General features: G+C 49.8%; 1 protein-coding gene across 1 annotated transcript in view; it reads left to right on the top strand.

Annotated features, from left to right (window-relative positions):
* TRABD2A (TraB domain containing 2A) overlaps positions 1–20,765 on the top strand; it is a 50,382-nt gene that overhangs the window by 12,546 nt on the left and 17,071 nt on the right. The gene's annotated exons all lie outside the window — the stretch shown is intronic.

Raw genomic sequence — 20,765 nt, forward strand, 5'->3', positions numbered from 1 at the left:
CCCAACCGAGGATAACCACTCTCCTGAAAGTCTTGGAGCAGGTAATTACCCAGTCTGCCCCCTTTAGGGGGTTAGGCTTCTTTTGCTTAGCCTTCCCCACTTGATTCACCACGTTGCTGTGTGTAGTTGTCCATCATTAGTTCTCACTGCTGTGTGGAATTGAAGAATTCCATCAGAGGCTTTGGGGTGGGGGCTGATGTAGTCTCCCTTCTCAGTAAGTCCAGAGAACAGTAAGATCATCTGCATTCATTTTGATAGAAGCTGAGCCTAACTCATTCCCTTGGGTCCTTTTCTTTTGCCCCTTTGAGGAGTGGTTGGTTCCTTCCTCTTTGTTCTCTGTAGCTCTGAAGAAGGACATCAGGGGGAGCCTGACTCTGCCCTGAGACAGGGAGATGGCCAGGTCCTGCAGGCTCCTGAGCAGCTACCAGGAAGAGGCGGAGGAGAGACTGAGTCTTCCTTGAGGCCGGGGCAGGCCTCCTGGGAGGAGTCCCGTGGCCCTATACTCCAGGGCTCCCCACCCTCCTCTTAGATTGTAGGGCGGAGGCAGCTGGAGCCTGAGGCACAGCTGAGGCTGGAACGCTGTGCTGGCAATGGGAGAAGCAATGGACCCAGAGCCAGATGTACTGGGGTTAGAGTTCCTGCACCATCACCAGTGTAGGCCTTTGAGCTGTTCCCTTAACTTCTCTGAACTTTGTTTTCTTATCTTTAAATTTTTTTTTTTTTTTTTTTAAGATTTTATTTATTTGCGAGAGAGAGAACGAGAGACAGAGAGCATGAGAGGAAGTGAGAGGGAGGAGGGTCAGAGGGAGAAGCAGACTCCCTGCCGAGCAGGGAGCCCGATGTGGGACTCGATCCAGGGACTCCAGGATCATGACCTGAGCCGAAGGCAGTCGCTTAACCAACTGAGCCACCCAGGCGCCCTGTTTTCTCATCTTTAAATGGGGCTAATAATACTTGCCCCCTACCATCCTGTTGTCAGAAGCCAATAAAACAGTAAATTGGAAAACACTTCATAAATACTATACAGATATAAGGGGAAGAGAACTAACATATAATGCCTTCTGTGAGCCAGGCCTCATCGGTAATTTTACATTTAATCTTCAGAACTTCACAAGATGGGCAAGCATCATCCCCATTTTATAGGTGAGAAAACTGAAGCTCAGTGCGCTTAAGAAACTTGCCCATGATTGCATAACCAACAGATGGAGGAATTTGGGTTTGATTCCAGATGTATTAAAGGTCATGGTGACTTTGAGTCTCCAAAAGGTGTGGTGGTGAGGGTGAGACCTTGGAGATTTGAGTTGCAGTGAAAGATTCTGGGCTTCTGTTGTCTAATTCATTAGCCATTGGCCACGTATGGCTGGGTTTTCAGCACTTGAAATGTGGCTAGTGTGACTTAGGAAGTGAACTTTAAATTTTATTTTATTTTAGTTAATTTGAATTAAAATTTAAAAACTGATCATTGATCCAGTTATTGGGAAACTTTTAAGTGTGTTTGGAACACCTTGGGCATGTGGATCTCCTTTCTCAACTATAAATAATATGAAATTGAACTACAAATCAAATGTTTTGATGCAAATTTAGTATCCAAAGTGAGATGTCAGGTGAGTGGAAAATACATGACAGATTTTGAAAACTAAGTACGAAAAAAGAATGAATAACTTTTTTATACTGATTACCTGTTGAGATGATAATGCTTTGGATATACTGGGTTAAATTAAATATATCATTAAATTTAATTTCACCTGTTTCTTTTCTTTCTTTTTTAATGCGGCTATTAGAAAACTTCAAATTAGATATGTGGTTCACACTCTGTTTCTGTTGAATAGCAGTGATCCAGATTGTTTCTGGATGCGTGTGTCTGAGGCAGGTCCACTTGGAGTCCATGCTGCCTGTGATGCGTCCCCTCACTGGACCCTTTGCCCGTGTGCCTAGCCAGGGCTCTGGGGAGCCTCTAAATGCCGATGGCTGCCCTTTCTGGTGTAACCGGCCTGGGTCAGCTTTTCTCCATTGAGTTGTGATGCTCTTTGTTTTTAGCATATCATTACACACACACATTCTCTCACACCCACGCACGCACGCACTACAATGCACGCACCACAATGCACGCACCACAATGCACGCACCACGCGCACATGCATGCCCTCCCTCTGCCTCTGCACTTCCTATTTTGTTCCGGGGATCTGCTTGCCCCTTTCTGTGTTAATATCACATTCTTAGCGACTGGATTTAAATATTTCTTTAATGATTTTGATTATCGTTTTGATGATGGTTTTGTTAATTTCTAGGTCAGTGTGGGCAGAACTGACATTTTCCCCCATGTTAAGCCCAATAATCCGGGAAAATGCCATCCTTTCCATTTATTTGATTGTATTTCAGTCTTCTTATTTTGTAGAATTCTTGATCTAGATTTTGCTCAAGTCATAAGTTTCCTCATTGTTTTTAATAAAAATCTTGCTGGTGTAAAGGCTCTCTTCTCAATGTGTTCTCTATCTGGTTACTGATTTTTATATATTAATTTAACCACTGAGTTGAAATTGTGTATTTTAACAATGGTAGTTGATCCTCTTGCTTTCTTAGTGACCAGATACATCATTCACAAATAATTATTTTATCTTTACCTTTCCGCAGTTTGTCTCATTTCTTCTTGCCCTCATGTGTTGGTTAGGATACCTAAAACAGCGTTAAGTAGTAGTGGTAACAAAGGGCATTCTTTCTTTCCCCAACTTGAATGAGAATGGCTTTATTATTTCACCATTAAATGCAACGCTGGTAGTTGATTAGTCTTTCTGATGTGAATGAAATGTCCTTGAATTTCTGTTTTACTAGGAATTTTTTTTTAAGATTTTATTTATTTATTTGACAGAGAGAGAGAGAGCACAAGCAGGGGGAGCGGCAGGCAGAGGGAGAAGCAGACTCCCCGCTGAGCAGAGAGTCCAACACAGCTCCATCCCAGGACCCCATCATGACCTGAGCCGAAGGCAGACGTTTAACCAACTGAGCCACCCAGGTGTCCCTGTTTTACTAGGAATCTTATCAGAAGTAGTAGTTGTTATTAGTGGAAGCAATTGTTGAGTTTTATTAAGACCCTTTTTTGGTCTCTGTTGTGATGCCTTTTTTTATTGAGATGTAACTGACACGTAACATCAGTTCCAGATGTACAACATAATTATTTGATGTTTGTACACATTGTGAAATGGTCACCACAGTAAGTCTAGTTAACATCTGTCACCGTACATAGTTAACAAAACTTCTTGTGATGAGGACTTTTAAGATCTCTTCTTTTAGCAACTTTCAGTGATGTCTTGATCTATGACTTTCTTTGTGCCTCTATCCATAGACTTCTCAGTATTGAACTGTCCCTGCCCAGCTGACCCTAAACTTCAAAAACCAGGGTGTGAGTTCACTAAGAGTTACCCTCCTAGGCCGCCGTTCCTATATTCATTTGTCAACACATCCATTGAATTCCTGCTGAGCATGGTGCTACGTAAAAAAAGGATAAGATGTAATCTGGTTGTTGCTCCCCAGAACTTGAGGTCTTTATGATGCAGGTAATCAGGTTCTCCAGGACGGGATTCTTCACTGTTTTCCTAGGACTTAGCACCATGGTCCACACTTGGTAGATGCTCAATCAGCTTCTGCGGGGTAAATGATGGAAGGCCTCTTTCTGTTCTAGATCCCTCACGATTCCATTATTTTCCCTACTTCTCTCTCCCCCTGCACATCTCCCCTACCACCCGAGAGCTAAGGGTTCCCCTCAGCTGTCTGGATTTGGCATGAGGGAAATGATGCTTCCTTCCTGTCTGTGGATTTGATCTGGCCGTCTCAGGGCAGATGCCGTGTTTCCCGCTCCAGGATGCAGTCAGGTTGTAGCGCCTCTTCTTTCACCCCAAGTTCCTGCCTGCTTGTACTATTAGGTGCACTGCCATTCCTTGTGTGCAGAAAGCAGATGAGCTTGGAGCCGGAGGCTTAGTGATGCAGGGCTCACCTGTGAGTCCCCTGCCTGCCTTCCCAGCTGCACAGGTGGGTCCCCATTAAAGACTCAAAGAGTTCCCTGGAGAAATGATCTTCCTAAATCCCATTTCCACGGTCACACACCACCAGATACCTATGCACAAGCTCCAGGTGTGGGCTGCTGTCTGTCGGCTTCCCCTGGGGGGCTGACCAGAACAAATCTGGCTGACCAGAGGATTCTCCTGCCCACTTCCCAGTGATGGACTGGATGTCATGTGGGCTGGGGTGGGAATTTGGAACAGGCCCGGTCTTCTCAGCATTGGAGTCTGTCTTTGGGACCCAGTCACGTCTAGGTTTGGGGTCTGAGTCACAGGACCCAAAAGCTAACATGAATGAAGCCAGGAGGCCTGGGGTTGCCCTCTGCTTCCCACATGTAAAGCTGCATCTTTGGGCTTTCTGGATCCCCAGATACTGAAGTTGGTTGGATGGGGACGTCCTGTGCCAAGCCCAGAGTGCGCTTTAGATGATGCGTAAGGGTTCTCATGATCTGAATTGCTGTTGCGCAGAATCGTTTCTGGCACTGTTTACTCTTGCCAATAGATGGCACTCACATATTTCATATTCGCCTTTTCACCTGTCACTTCTGCCGTCCCTTCCAGTAGCCGGTGTCACTGCCAGTTCTTGCCCTCTGCCCTGGGACCCTAACGACTCATTCTCTCTGCTGAAAAGCCTTTTTTTTTTCCCCCCACGAAGTGAAACCTTAAACAACGGTTTGGGCCCAGTGGACATACCTCCTGAGTCTTATGAAAGAGTGCATTTCTTGAGTCACAGTTTTGGTGTGTTGGGAAGATGGGGATTTTTCTTCTTTGGAGCAAGTTCGCTTTCGATGGATCAGTTCCCAAAGAGAAGAAACCATTGGCTCTAGGATGGGGCTCTGGTCCAGGCGGGGCAGAGTGGTGGAGGCAGCCCCTGGCAGGGCAGATTCCTGGAAGGGATGCCGTCCGTGTGTCTCCATCTCTGGCTGTTAAGGGCCAGATGGATGGAGGAGAGGCATGAGCTGGGGAGGTGCCGGCTGGTCTGAGAAAGCCTCCTGAGTACTTGAGGTCAGATTCTTAGGAGGGTGTGGACCGGCCAGGCCCAGGATAGCCCAATCCTAGGAAAGCATGGGGTGCTTTGCTTTGTAGTACTTTGCAGGCCCCAGAGCTCTGTTCCCAGAGGCTATGGCAAGAGTGCTGGTGGGTCAGCGAGCAGAGGCCCCAGTGGGGTCAGTTTCCTGTTAGAATAACCCTGGTGGACGGCTTGGGGTCACGGTGAGACCGAGCAGGGCTGGCCTGGGCTCTTTGGTCTCCCGTTTTCTCCCATCCAAGTACTAACCAAGCCCAACCTTGCTTAGCTTCCGAGATCAGCCGAGACCTGGCGACTTTAGGGTGTGGTATGGCCATAGACTCCAGTTTTCTAATCCATTTCCACTTCTCAGTGCTGCCACCTGCCAGATTCACAAGTCTGACTTGCTGAGGGAGTTCCTGCTCCCTAGTCATAAATTCCAGTAAAAGCAGATGGTCTCATCTTTGAAATTGATCATGATACGGACGGGTGACTTTTTCACATTTTCCATAATGGAAATGGAATGTGCTTGAAGATGGAGATCTTGACATTTTATTTTTCCTGGGTAGGTTTGGCTTAAAGTAAAGGCCTAGAAAAAAAATATATGAGCTCTTGGGGCACCTGGGTGGCTCAGTTGGTTAAGTGTCTGCCTTTGGCTCAGGTCATGATCTCAGGGTCCTGGGATTGAGCCTGGCGTCAGGCTCCCTGCTCAGCTGGGAGTCTGCTTCTCCCTTTCCCTCTGCCACCCCCCTCCAACTCATGTGCATGTGTGCTCTCTCTCTCTCTCTCAAATAAATAAATAAAATCTTAAAAAATATGTATATGCTCCCTAAAAGGGAAGTGGTTTCTAAAATATAGGCAGATTTGTTTGTGAGCTCAAACACTCTTAATAGTGACCTCTTCAAGGCAAGTGAGCTGTGCCTCAGGATACGTTGTCCCTTCTGCCGGGAACCCTTCCTCATGCTGTTCCTCATGCGGGCTGATTAAGCTTACACATTATTTCCTCCATGAGGAATTCCCAAAGCCAGAGTTGGCCCTCCACTGTTCTTAGCATTCCTGTGGAAGCCTCTGCTGGAGCCCTGATGATTGCCTGTCTCAGAGGTGCAGGCTTTTTTTTTTCTTCTTTTTTTAAAAGATTATTTATTTATTTATTTGAGAGAGAGAGAGAGAGAGAGCACAAGGAGCGGGGAGGAGCAGAGGGAGAGGGAGAAGCTGACTCCCATCTGAGCATGGAGCCTGACAAAGACGACAACGAAGATGATGCGGGGCTCAATCCCAGGACCCTGGGATCATGACCTGAACTGAAGGAGACGCTTAACCGACTGAGCCACCCAGGCGCCCCTCAAAGGTGCAGGCTTCTGGGGAAGGCTACGCCATGCTCTCTTGGTCCTCGTACCCCAGCTCCTAGCGCAGTGCCTGGCGCACAGGAGGGGCTCGCGAGTGGTTATAGGACAATGGGCGGGCTGCTGCGGAACGTGCCAGTGAGGCTGGTGGGCCATGGTGAGCTCGTAGATGCCTTGGCTGTAATGGGACACAACACGAGTGTGTGCTAATTACTTAAAGGAGGTGAATACAGCCTTTCTAACTGTGTTAAGACCAGCCAGTTAAAATACACAGTATGTGCAATCTTTTCACTTTTATTTCACTCTTATGCTTTTTTACATTCCTTCGCACCGTTGTTCTGTGATAGTGTCGTGTTCTTATGCATAGCGGGGTGAAGTGCTGCAGTCAGGGTAAATGCTCTAGGGGCCTGTGACATCTCGCCCCTGAATCAACCTCGGGCCTGCTTGCACACAGAGCATCAACATAGCCCTTGTGAAGGACACTGTCTCCAGACGTGGGAAGTCCAGGCTGGCCCATTAGCCCACCCAGGGAGGTCTTCCACGGCATTTCTTCACCTTGGCCTTCCCTTTTGCTTTCTTATTTTTGGACCAGAAGTGGAAAATTGAATCAACTGTGTACCTTATGGCCGGCTGTGATTTTCACGAGCTTCCAGAGACTTGGGCTCTATGTTTCCACCTGGGAACAGGCCTGCTCAGGATTTGAGTCTTCTTCCTTTTTTTTTTTTTTTTAACAACTGGTCTTTATTTGGGACATATTTCTTCAGCACTCAGCATGGGCTAGGTCCTCTGTTTCTTATTTTAGGGACTCAAAGACAAAGCTGGTGGCGATCCTGTCATCCCCTGGCTCTGGGCTGCCTCTCTAAAGTCCAAAGTGAAGTTAAACAAAAGGCGGTATTTTTGTGCACCTGCATGGACACCACACGTGCTGCTGGCATTCTGACCTCCGCTGATCTGACCCTGCTCTGCTCTCTTTGGGGTCATAAGAGAAGCACTTCAAGGGATGCTGCGGTCTCGTTTCTGCTCCATGTCCCTACCTCCTCCCTGGTGAACTAGGCTGGGGGCAGAGCACTTCTTTGACGCCCCAGCAGCCAGTTCTTTCGTGGTGGACCAGCTCCAGGACGCCCCTAGACTCTAGGAATAACTCCCAGCATATCTCTTTAGGAGGGGATGGGAGAGTGTGAGCCCTCTGTCCCTCCTCCACAGTCCACCTCCCAAGCAGGGGTGGGTGAGGCAGAGTCTACCTTGCTTGGAGGAGATGGGGGAAGGGAAAGGGGAAGGAGCCGGGTGGGACTGGACCAGCTGTTCCCTGGGCCCTGCAAGGAGCCAAAGTCTCAGCAGGATGAGGTACTCTGTGGCCCAGCGATGGAGCGAGGCTGCCCCGGGCTCTGGAGGGGGACGTTGGTGGCGCTGTATGGTGTCACAGCTTGGGCATCATGGCACGTCTTCTCTGCTTCTCCACCGTCCCTCCTGACACATTTGGTGCTGCCTTTCCTCCCCGCACTCTTCCATGAGGCCCTTCCTTTCCTTTCATGGCCATTCAGGCCTTCAAAGGGAGCAAGTGGGGCTTTGGTGCCAGCCTCAGCAAAGGCTGTGGAATCATAAAATGTGGATGACAACATGAGAGACCTGAGGGGTCGCCTTACCCCATCCCTGGGGTCCCTGACTCCATTCCAGGCGAGCCTCTGCTCTTAGCAGGTACGTTGGGTAGGCGAGGTTGCTTATCACTGAACAGAATATCCTCGTGGGGTGGTGCTGACTGACTTCTCAGGGAGGGGACAGCTCTGGGATGCTCTGTGCCGTCTGGGGCTTCAGTGGGGCCCCCAGTTTGCCCGGGACTGGGCAGCCATGTTTGCATTTGCAGCGGTCATGGTCATAAGCTGGACACCATCTGATGAGACCGCTGATGTCGTAGACCCAGCCCAGGCCCAGAAGTGATTCTGAGATGCTGTAGGGTCAAAAGTCCTCCAGCACTGGGCAGAGGGAACATGTTTGTAGACATTTGAGACAATCCGTGACTGAACCCAAGCTCAGGGGCCTGACACCTGCCTGTGCCCCTGCCCCACCCTCCCTCCACTCCCCTGCTGCTCCCGCCTTCCTTCCTGGATTCGAACTTGCAATGTCCTTTTCAGCTCCTCCTTTTGGACTCCTGTTCTTGTCACCTTGCCCAAATTCTGCAGCTGTACCCTGGGTTTCTGTTATGGACTGAATTGTGTCCCCCCCACCCCAATTCATATTTTGAAGCCCTAACCCCAAGTACCTCAGAATGTGACTGTATTTGGAGATAGGGTCTTGAAAGAGGTAATTAAGTTAAAATGAGATCACCAGGGTGGCCTCAAACTCAATATGATCAGCGTCCTTTTAAGAAGAGGACATTAGGACACAGACACAAAAGGAGCGAGGACCATGTGAAGACACAGAAGATAGCGGTCTACAAGCCCTGAGGAGAGGCCTCTGGAGAAATGAACCTCACCGACACCGTAATCTCTGACTTTCGGCCTCTAGAACTGAGAGAAAATACATTTCTGATGTTTAAGTCACCCAGTCTGTGGTACTGTGTTATGGCAGCCCCACAAACTAACACAGCCCCTTCTGTCTGGCCTTTCCACTTCATCCCGGAGGAACAGACCAGAAAGGCAAGAAGAAAACTCCACTCTTGTGCTACCAGGATCCATTTACTGATCCTCCCTTCTTCTGCTTATTTCCTTTCTCTTTCTCCTTGTCCTCTGTTTCTCTCTCTCTCTCTTTTTTAGATATTATGTATTTATTTGTCAGAGAGAGAGCACAAGTAGGGGGAGTGGCGGCAGAGGGAGAAGCAGGCTCCCTGCTGAGCAAGGAGCCCGATGCGGGGCTCGATCCTAGGACCCTGGATCATGACCCGAGCCGAAGGCAGACACTCAACTGACTGAGCCACCCAGGTGTCCCTCTCTTCCTCTTCTTATAAGGACTGCAGTCCTATCAGATCAGGGCCCTACCCTTATTACCTCATTTAACCCTAATACCTCCTTAGAAGCCCTGTCTCCAAATACAGTCACACTGGGGGTCAGGGCTTCATCATGTGACTTTGGGGGTGGGTGGGTGGCACAGTTCAGTTTGTGACAGGAGGCCCATCTGACGTCAGGGCAGGATGCGGACTGGGTGGAAGGGAGAGAGAGTGGGCAGGAGGCCTGACCGAGGAGAGAAGGAGAGGAGAGGCGTGGAGGGTGTTGAGGGGGTGGCAGACAGAGAAGAGAGGGAAGGCCTGATCGGCCTGGTGCATTCTGCCAGGTCTCTCTATGTGCTCTCGGGCTCTTCAGGAGCCACCATCATTTACAAAAGGACAACTTACCAAAGGACAGGTTGGAATGTTACCAAAGTTTCTGTCATCCTCATGCTTGAGTCTTTTTGCTGTGAAGAGCCCAGGTCCAAGTTCTTAGGGGCGCTTTCCCTCCCCACTCCCTGGAAAGCAGAGCTCAGTGTCCAAAGAAGTGTGTGGAGGCTTTACCTCCCATGTCAGGCAGCGTGTATAAACGTGACAAGAAAAGAAGCAGAATTTCTCACCATCTTGCTTTGAGGGGCCAGTCTAGACTATTCCATGGGAATAGACTCCTTTCAGGTAGAGAAGGAGGAGGGGTTTTACAGAGTGGCTGGAAGGGAGAAAATAAATGAGCTTGAGGAGGACATCCCCACTGCCTGGATACCCAGGTGAGATGGGAGAGGCAAGGACCAGAAATCCTCAAGGGGGGCTCGAAACAATATCAGGGCGGAATGTTCTGAGGACAAGGAAGACCTTCCCCTACTGCTCTCCAACTACAAGGGGCTGAATGGCTCTCAAAAGTGAACTAAGAAAAAAGACACAACAGCCCACCGCCCCAGAAGGTGAGGCCTGCGCCTGAACAGATGCGAGCCCCTTTGTTCACAGAGCTGGGAGGCTGGTGGGGTGGTGCGGGGCTAATGTGAGCCGCATAATGGGCGGTGCCTTTCATATGCAGAGCAGCCCTCTGACCTGAGGGGGATGAAAGTGCTGCAAAGTGGAGAGGCTCGATGGGGGGCCTTTGTCTTTGACAAAACAGGCATCTGCCGGAATCGAACCCCCTTGCCCGCTCCTTCAGCCCATGGGCTCCCGCAACAATGCCCCAACTGGGACCTGGGTCTCCCCACAGCTGAAGAAGTCTCAGGAAAGAGAAAGAAGCATGCTGCAAATGTTGGACAGGGAGCTTAATCGATTCTTTCCACAGCCTAGAAAGAAAGGGAGAGAGAAGGGCTGTAGGGAGGCAAGGGGAGAGCGGAAGGGGAGACATGGTGGTGGTGGGGTGTTAGCAGGATGGGTGGGGGCGGGTAGCAGGAAGGAAGGGCGGCATTTGAACACTGGAGTAAACTGTCTGGTAGTAAGCTTGTTACTTTTCCGAAGACAGTGCAGATGGGGTGAGTATGTGTCACTGGAGGGATGGAGAAGAGTATGCAGCTAATAAGACATGTTTTGGGGTGGACTGATACTTTTTTTAAAAGACAGTATAAGCAAGCACAATATGAAAGCAGACATCCATCTGACTCACTCTGTTTCCAGAGGGGAAAAGAAAGTCCCTTCAAGTCTCTGTGTTGTCAGAAACTCTATGCTAATTGTAATAATTTCCAATAGTTCTTCCTTTCTTCCTGTTTCTTACCCTTCTTGAAATCTTAACCAATACTCAAAACAAAGCACTTGGCATTTGGCCTAGAGATTTTCTGCTTGTGGATGATTTTTGAGTCTATTCTGTGGGGTCCATGTACTCCTTGGCCATAAGGCTGATGGTGCTGTGTGTCATTGACAGGACGTCCACCTAGTTGTCATGGGCATGGCTTGGGGGGGAGTGGACAGACATGTCCTATGTAGGGCTGTCCCTTCAGGGGCTGTGGTTTGGGTAGGGAGTTGGGAGAGGAGGGAGCATGGTGATTTTGGCATCTCTCATCTGCCTAGCAGGAGAGAGGGTCTGAAATAAGAGGACTGACCTCACATAGTGATCTCTGGGTGAGGGGCATTTGTTAATAGACGCAGAGAGTGACTTTGAGGCTGTCTCTGAATCTTTTTACCTGAGTGGTACTGTTATAACCAGGATAGGGCATTCAGGAGAAGTAGGTATACTGCATGTCCTTGCTCAGAGGTGCATGGGTCCTAAGCAGTTGGGCCTTGCCTTGGAAGAAGTAGGCTTTAGACACCCTGGAGAGGTCAAGGCTGGTCTTGCTGCCATCCTGCTGTTCTTCTACCCAGCTTCTCACTGGAAAGAGCGTGAACTTAGGAGGCCATGGATCTGGGATTGAATCCTGGCTCCCTCCTCATTTCTTATCTTTTTGACTTGGGGCAAGGTACTGAACCTTTCTGAGTCCGTTTCCTCCTCTGTAAAATAGGGTTGATGAAACAAACATCACTGTAGTGAGGAATAAACTAGAGAACCTCTGTAGAGGACCCAGTGCATAACAGACTTTTGATAGAAGCTCGCGGTTACCTTTGCTCCTACAACCCTAAGTGGTTGGGCTTATTTGTACCTACTCAGTACCCTCTTATACCCCATCCCTGTTGATACATCTTTACACCCTTGGTTCCTCTTGCCTCGTTTTATTCTTAGGCATTCTTGTCACGCTAGCAGGAGAAACCGGGACAGCATTGGGGGTTGAGCTTTATTTCTGAATCCAGTAGTTTGCCACCTTACATACCCTTACTCCAAGTGTCTATCTTGGAGTGATCGGTTCAGGAGCCGATCTTGTCAGTGATTTGTTCTGGAGCTGATCTTGTCAGTGATTGGCTCAGGATCCTGGTTTTAAGCCAATCAGCATGCAGAATTCTTCTGGCTTCTCCCATTGGTGTAGGTGTGAGCATGTGTCCTAAGTTGGCCCAAATAGATGGAAGAGAGGAGAGGTTAGAGCAGAGGTGTTTGCTTGCCCTGGCTTGACTTGAATTTTCTAGTTATAAGGGTGGTCCAAAAATTAAGCAGGTGCATAGGCCAGGGGAGCCCTGACCTTACTACACTCCTCTGCTTTTGGCTTTCTGCTGTGTCAGAGTCTGTTTCCTTATGATTTAAACCAACTTAGGTTCTGTTCATCCTGATTCCCACTGTCCCTAGTTACAGGGTAACTGCTCCATATAAACTCCACATTCCTTACCTGGAGTCACCATTTTTCTTTACTGTTTTATCAAATATATATTTTAAACAATATAGTGTTTGGTCTTGTTTTTGAATTATTCTATAAATGGAACTATACTATATATTTTCTTCTGTGTCTTGCTGGTTAACCCAAATTGTGTGATATTCATCCATGCTAATGTGTGTGGCTACTATTCATTTTCACTGTTGTGTGGCATCTACCACAATTTTTTAGTTCTCTTCTTGATGGACATTTGGGCTGTTTCCAGGGTTTTGCTGTTCCAAATTATTTTGCTATAAACATTCTCACAGTAGTCTCCTAGAACCCACATGTGAGAGTTTCATTCCCATATGCTATGGTTTTCCTTTCTATTTAATTAAACTATAGGAAGGAAAGCTGGGATGACTCTCTTGGGACACTTCTATGAGCCTCGGTCTTCCTTCTCTGACTCCTCTTTAATTGGCTTCAAAGGTTACTGTCTTCTTGGTCTCAGGAATTAGATACCTGTGATCTCCAGCCACTTGCCACCTTCTGCTGGCTCCACAATGACCCCCTCGCCGATCCCCAGCACAGCCTTAGACACGCTATTTCCTTCTACCAAGAGATGAGACCACCGTTTTTGTAGTAGGACTGGCTTCTTCAAATTCTTTGAGAGCCTACCCACCTGGGTCTCTCACCTGTGGAACCTGACCTAGCCATAGATTGGCTCCTCCTGTTTGTGAGATGCCTTAGATCCTTCCTGGTAGGCCTGTGGTGAGGGCAGGAGCGGGGTCTGTTGCCCCTATATTTGTTTCCTAGGGCTACCCTAACAAAGTCCCACAGACTGATGGCTTAAAACAACAGAAATGTATTCTCTCCTACTTCTGGAGGCTGGAAGTCCCAAGTGAAGATGTCAGGTCAGCAGGGCCATGCTCCCTCTGAAGGGCCTAGAGGAGAATCCTGCCTTGCCTCATCCAGCTTCTAGTAGTTGCTGGCAATTTTGGCCTTTCTTGGCTTATGGATGCATCCCTCCAACATCACACGCCTGTTTTTTCACCATGCGCCTCTACAGTATCTTCCCTCTGTGGGTGTCTGTCTGTCCACATTTCCCCTTCTTATAAGGATACCATTCCCGCTGGATTAGGGCCCACCCTAATGACCTCATCCTAACCTGATTACATCTGCAAAGACCCTATTTCCAAAAGGTCACATTCACAGGTAATGGGGATTAGGACGAACATATCTCTTGGGGGGAGAAAAGTCAACCCATAACATCCTCTTTTTTACCCCCTCTGCTGCCTCTACGGCTGGTTATGGAGATGACCTTTGGATTGACTTGTCTCGCCTGACCTGTGGGGATTTACACTTGTCGTGTGGTGATGGGAGCTCCTTCTACCATGAGCTCTAGCCTCTGTTTTCCTTCTGTCTTTCTGGGCTTCAGCGCTGGCCTGGGCGACTCTGGCTTCCATCCCGTTCCCTCATGGAGCCTTTACTCTGCCCAAATGAGATGATCACTGGACGTTTAGCTGTTTCTACGTTGGGCTTACTGGTTGTCTTTGCAGTTGCCACACTCCTGCTGCCCTCTGGGGAGGGACTGGCTCCTGGTGACGTGCTGGAAGCAGCCTCTTAGGACGAGCTTGCACTACCATCCTCCGTCCTGCTCGGACTCTCTGAGGCCATGGTCATACTTAGTCGTGCTGGCTGTGCTTCTTCCGGGACCCCTGCTGGCTGTTCCTGTCATCGCTCCATCGTCTGTCCCGGGCTTATGGATTTGGTTGCTGCCATACTCAGCTCTTGCTGTGGTCCTGTGGCTGCCCGAGCTGCCACCACCCCTGTCGTTGCCCCTTTGGCAGGGCCTGGAGGCCCCGTAACTACAGAGGAGTATGTGCTCAGGGTGGATACACTGGCCCTTCCATGAACAGAGGTTTTGGGGGTACATTGGATCCCTCACCCTAGCATGAGCAGAGGAGGTGGCTCAGACAGCACAGGGACCATATGGAGGCTCCTGATGGGCGCCTGACCTGATTCCCTTCTCCATGGAGCTCTGTGGCCTGTGCCAAGGGGAGGAGAAACAATGAAGACAGAGAAGACAGAATGTGAGACCAGAAGGGTCTGCTCCCCTCCCTTTCTGAAACGGAGCAAATCAAATGCTTCCAAGTGGAAGAGTGTTTGAGGTCATTACGTGCAGTCTCCCCTTTAATGCAGGAATCCCCTCTACATGGACATTCCAATTTTGATTGAAAAGTCCCAGTGCCAAGGACAGCAATATTACAGTTCCCCAGGGAACATCGTTGTACACTTCTTTGTTGCACACGTGTGCTAGTATTCCTGTAGGAGAGGTTCCTAGAAGTAGGACACATGCGTTTTCTGTGTGGATGGCTGCTAACAGATTGTGCATGTATGGAAACACACATTGTATCGATATATACAAAAATGACTACATGGCAATCACAGAGAGACAGGGAGCTCAAAAAGAAGAAAGGACTTTCTAATAGTTGAAAATGTCCCACAGTAGAGCAGGGCGCCTGACTTGAGATAGCAGGCATTCAAAAAGAAGAGCTTGGTATACCCTGAGAAGCACTGGGAACCTCTCCAAGGTGGCAAGTCCCCCAGTGGTGGCTTATTTGGCCCTGAGCCCTTCCAAGCGTAACGCATCTTCCAAGGGAGCCTCAGAGAGAACAACAAAGGTTTCGAGGGCCCGTCCCAAAGCGCTCTGAGCCCGTCTCCTTGTGTGTTTGCAGAGACCTGCCATGGGGCTCTGCTTGTCCTCCGTCATAGACCCAGGCATGTCCATTGTATCCCCAGCTGGGTTGGCCCGAGTTCTGCCAGGACCCTCCACGGGTGGCCTCAGGAGATAAATGAGTTCTTCCCAACAGGTAAGAAGTCCTCCTGTGTACCCTGAAGATAGCAGGAATGGCCGGCTGGAAGCTTCAGGGGTAGCTGTGGTTTCAGGGGGTCAAGGACAGAAATCTTGACAGGTTTCAAGGGAAGTAGCCTGCTTAGCTCTTAAGACCTTGGGGGCCTTTAGTTCCTTCCCCTGGTGGCCCCTGCTGGCCCTTGGTGGCACGTGTAGCATGCTTTTCCCGGTGTGTGGCTGGTCAGGCCAGCAGCGTGGCGCTAGGTCGCGGAGGGTGGGCTGATGGGGGCCACGCCCATGGTCGGCATCTGGGATGTGGGTGCGCACATCGGTCACTTCTCTCCTGCTGATCAGGATAACGTTGCTCTCAAACAACGACGTGTCCTTGAATACCCGCTCTCCTTGTCCTCTGGCTGCTGCAGCGCCCCCTGCCAGGTGCCGAGTGTGCCCACGGCGTGGCTGCTGTGGGCCGGGTGACGCTGTAACACAGATGCGCTGCTCTTGGCACCGCCGGTTTTCGGTGGCAGGGCGGAGTGTAGCTCGGGGGCCAGGTAGTGACCGCGATGGCCCGTCTCTCTCGGGGGTTTCCAAGTCCGCCTAGACTCCACTGGGTGTTTGTTAATCCTGTACTGCCCTCTGTGACCTGTTGCCGTCACACACCCTTTTGTTCTGTCCCACTCCCAGGGGGCAGCCCTCAGGCCGAGGGCCAAATCTTCTTCCCCAAATGCAGCTCCGTTTCCCAGAGGACAGGCTGCTGCCGTGGGGGGTGGGGAGGGGCTGCTGCTGTTATTATTATTATAATTATGATGGGAGTATATCAGGCTAATGACTGTGCTGACCCCTCCGGGTGCTTTATCTCCTCTGCCTCTCGTCCTCTTTTCCCTAGTGCCTCTTGCTTGGCCCTCAGGCAGAAAGACTGACAGTGAGTGACAGGGATCTATGTAAGGTATCTGCCACTCAGGAATTTTTAGGAGAATTTGTTGTTCTGCCTCAGCCCAAGTAGCTTGGCAAGGCAGTGACCATACAGGAGGCGTAATTCTTGGAACATCCCCCGTGCACTCCAAAAGCTGGACTTGAGAATTTAGAACGTGGATTTCTTCTGAAATGATGTTTTAGGCGGTGGTTTCTAGGTTCGGCCACAGAGAGTTTTGTTTGCATGAAAAAACTGTAGAAGCAATTACGTTTCAGAAGCATGCTGGTCCCAAAGCCCCCACATCCTTCCTGGTGAGGATATGAGTCAGACTCCAGAAACTGTGGTGCGGAGAACTGGCATTCAGGCTCGGAGAACTGAGCCAGGAATTGACTGCAGGGCAGCACCCACCAGTGGCTCTCTGGAGACGGTTCACATTTTAAAGAGTTGGATGTGTTTGCTATTCATTTCTTCAGGTTCTTGAAGCTCTAGCCCTGACTTAATTCCGTCAGTGACTCCCAGCCCGGCCGGCACATAGAATCACCGGCGGGTGAATGTAGGTGGCGGTTCGGGCTAGCGTAGCTGTAGTTACAAAAGGTGCCCGTAGGGGGCGGTTGCACGGGCTCTTGGTGGTTTCTGGGTGGCTCCGCTGTATGGACGGATACTCTAGATTTTTTTTTTTTTAAAGATTTTATTTATTTATTTGACAGAGAGAGAGAGACACAGCGAGAGAGGGAACACAAGCAGGGGGAGTGGGAGAGGGAGAAGCAGGCTTCCCGCTGAGCGGGGAGCCCGATGCGGGGCTCGATCCCAGGAACCTGGGATCATGACCTGAGCCGAAGGCAGACGCTTAATGACTGAGCCACCCAGGCGCCCCTGGATACTCAAGATTAAAAGAAATAAGCAAGCTCCAGAGCAGTGGGGAGAGCATGCTGAGATTTATGTCAACAGTGAAGTGGTAGATAATGAGTTGCCATCTGTGGTTTGGAAGACACTGGCTTAGAAGATTTCCTGGGAAAATCACGCCGTATGGGTATCTGGAGGAGAAGGCTCATCTGAGATTTTGGAGAAATGAACCTGAGTCCTTGTAGGATTGTCTGAAATCTTCATCTGTGGAATTCTGCCTGGATTTCTCCTTGGGGCCTGCCTGTGTCAGCCTGAGCCTAGAGCAGAGGTCCTGGTGATGAGGGAAGCAGAAGCAGGTTCACCTCTGGCCCAGAAGGCTGACCTATAGCCTGCATAGTTTCAATAAGGATCAAGTACGTGCTGGTGGCTACATTCATAAAGGCTCTCGTGAGTGCCTGTAAATCTCACCGATAGTTAATACTGAACTGAATTATAAGCACCATAGAAATCCTGCGAAAGTAGTTTTATGAGCGTAAATTCGAAGAAGACATTGATGATCTCATACTCCCCGGATGTCACCTTCCCCCGTGAGCACTAAGCATATAACTACCAGCTTCCTACAGCGAAAGTACAGCTCCCTGTGCCTGTGGGTTCCGTCCCCGCGCTACTTAAATACACCTACTAAGTTGCACCGTACAGCATCTCGAGAATTCCTTCTCGGCCGTTGTGCTCGACGATCCTGCCACACTAGGACAGCTTTGGGTTGGGGGCAGTGGGGACACCTCTGGGGTGACCCTGGGCTTCTGCATCCAGCCTGCTTTTTCCCTGGAGAGGCTGTAGGAAACCTTCATTTTTGTCCCTTCTTGCAGTCAGAAATTTCCTTTTTCCTTTTTTGTGATTTGCTGTAGTCACTAATGTTATCTTAAGGATAAGGGTAAGTCTCAGGCTGCACGTCCTTCAGAAACCGTGGAGGATAGCCCTGTTTGCCAAACCCTGGCTTTCTATCCCATCATTGTTTTGTCTTCCGTTACAGTGGATGGCTTCAGTACTCGCCCTTGGAAAGGCGTCTGTTTGAGTGCGTCAGGGCCAAAGGAGCACAAACAGAAAAGCAGAGGAGATAGCTCTGCATTTCTCTGTCTATCATGTGTCATTCGTCTATCTGTCGGCTTTTACACACAGAGACTGTCCCTGGAAAAATACACAAGACGCTGGCCGCAGTGATTGTTTTTAGGGAGGGGGATTGGGGTACAGGAATAGGAGGGAGCTCTTTTTCTTCGTACTGTTTGAAACTTTTACCATATTCATATGAACTACTAAGAGAAGAGTAAGCTGAGACTGACATGTTTTGACTTGTGTCTCCAAATCCTTACACTGAAGTCCTAACCCTCAGGACCTGAGAATGTGACCTTATTTGGAAATCGGGTCTTTACAGCTGATTTAAGATGAGGTCATTGGGGTGGGCACTAATCCAATATGACTGTGTCCTTATACAAAGGGGAAATTTGGACACAGATATACATGGGAAGCGTGCCATGTGGAGATTGGGGTTATGCAGCCACAAGCCGAGGAACGACCAGAAGCTAGGAGAGGACCTGGAACAGATCCCTCCCTAATTCCTTCAGAGGGAGCACGGCCCTGCCAGCACCTTGATTTTGGACTTCTGGCCTCCAGAACTGTGAAACAATACATTTCTATTGCTTAAGCCTCCCAGGTTGTGGTCCTTTGTTATGGGCAGCCCCAGGAAATTAAGACAACACATGAGAAAATGTTAGCAGAGTCTCCAAAGAAAGGGGCTGATGGAATAGAGAGGAGGAGGGGTGGGTGGCAGGGGGTTGGTTAGGGATGAGGTGAGGGGGCCACCCCGCCAGGACCCTGTGCTTGCTCCTTTGCCCTGCCTGCCCTTCCTGGTCGCCTGCCTCGGCTCTCAGTTGGATGGGCTGCACAGGAACAGCGCCGGGTGAGATCCTGCAGCGCTGGGAGCCTAGGTCAGTGACAACGCTCCATCAGGATCGACCTCCTGGGAGAGACCCCTGGGCTCAACGTGACTGAACACAGCTGTTTCCGAGGAGTTTGCTATCTGTGAGTCACATCCTGACCCCCCAGATTTCTCAGACTGGCTCCGACTTTGCCAAGCACAGCAAGGAGAGTGAATTGCCTAAGTGACCAACAATCATGACTCCTATCAGACTGTGGGGCCTTTCGAGGTGCCACAGCAGGTCTCTGAGGAAGCTGGGCCTGGACCTCCATGGTTTCAGCTGGCTGAGTGTGGGGCTGTGTATTGTTTTTGTGGCTCTGTCTTGCGCTCCCTCACTCCTGCTCTGGGGCCTCGAGACTGCGTGCGAGGACGAGGGGGTAGGTACCTCCTACAGCTGCAGATGCAGACACAGAAGGCCCCCCCTGGTTTGGCCCCAAAGAAGGCCCCTCCAGCAGTGCCTCAGGGCCCTGCCCCTGGTTGCATGGAGCTTGATCATCAAAAGTAAACGTAAGGAGCAAAGATAAACATCCCAGCAGAGGTTTTGGAAACCTGTTGGACAGGTGAAATGTCTTTAGGGTAAATGACATTTGACCACATTGTAAAGGGACTGAATAAACAAAGGCCTGATTTAACCTGCCAGGCGGGCCACACAGTCTTCTTCATTTTGCAGATCCGCCTGTTCTGCAGGATGGGTGGCTCAATCTTCTCTAAATACCTAAATACAAGAACACCTTCAGAAAAGCATTTCAAAGTCAATGGAAACTCTTGGAGGAAGGTAGGCCAGCAACAGATAACCTGGGTTTGTCCTGAATGGCTTTAGGAGAAGAGCAGAATCCATCAGCATGTATTTGTGAGCTAAGCAGAGCTTGAGAACTTGCTTTGGAGGAGACATTGAGAGACAATGTGTGAGACCTTGGCCTGGGGCCTGGTAGACCTGAGAGGGGCTTCATTCTGCCCCTCCCCCTCCTCTCCAAAGCTTTGTTCCTCTAGCTAATTCGAAGAAGTCATTGAGCCATTCCCAGTGGTGGTGGAGAGGTCCCAATTGTGTGGCTTTAGAATCCAGAGGCTCATCTTTGTGGAAGACTGAATTTCCTCACTTAGACCATAATTTGTGGATGTGCACCTGGGTGTATCTATCTGTCAGCTCATGTCATCAGTAGAGGGGTTGGGGACAGGGCATGGCCCAGAAGGTCCAGGCCCAACAGAGCAGAGGGGGACACTTGGAGAGGAGAGGAGGGGATTTTACAGAGGGACCTGCCCCCACCGCCTTTGCTTAAATCCTCAGGACAGGGACAGCCAATATTAGAGTAACCGTGGGAGACAGGGCCATGTGTGCCGCTGTGGCCTGTGGGAAGCAAGTCACCAAGTCCCCCTGCCTCTTTGCCCTCAGAATGAAGAGGATGTGTGACAGGAGACAGTAAGGGGGTTGGGGCTGCGTAGGGTCATCTGCTGACTTGAGACCTGTAATATGTTGTCTCCAGAGAATCGAAAACTTCCTGCTGAAGACCTCCCAGATGCTCCCATGGACCCCGCCTGTGTGCTTTTCAGCAGATGGGGAGGGAATATTCCAGCCAGGCGGTATCTGTACACTGATTACTGGGGCAGCACGTGGAAGGGCAGCTGCCGGAGGTGATATGGCTGCATCCACCTGGGGAGAGCGGGAGAGAAAGTGCCATGGCATCCTCAATGTTGTCAGGAGCC

This window comes from Halichoerus grypus, chromosome 10 (assembly GCF_964656455.1).
Source record: "Halichoerus grypus chromosome 10, mHalGry1.hap1.1, whole genome shotgun sequence".
NCBI classification, from domain to species: Eukaryota; Metazoa; Chordata; class Mammalia; order Carnivora; family Phocidae; genus Halichoerus; species Halichoerus grypus.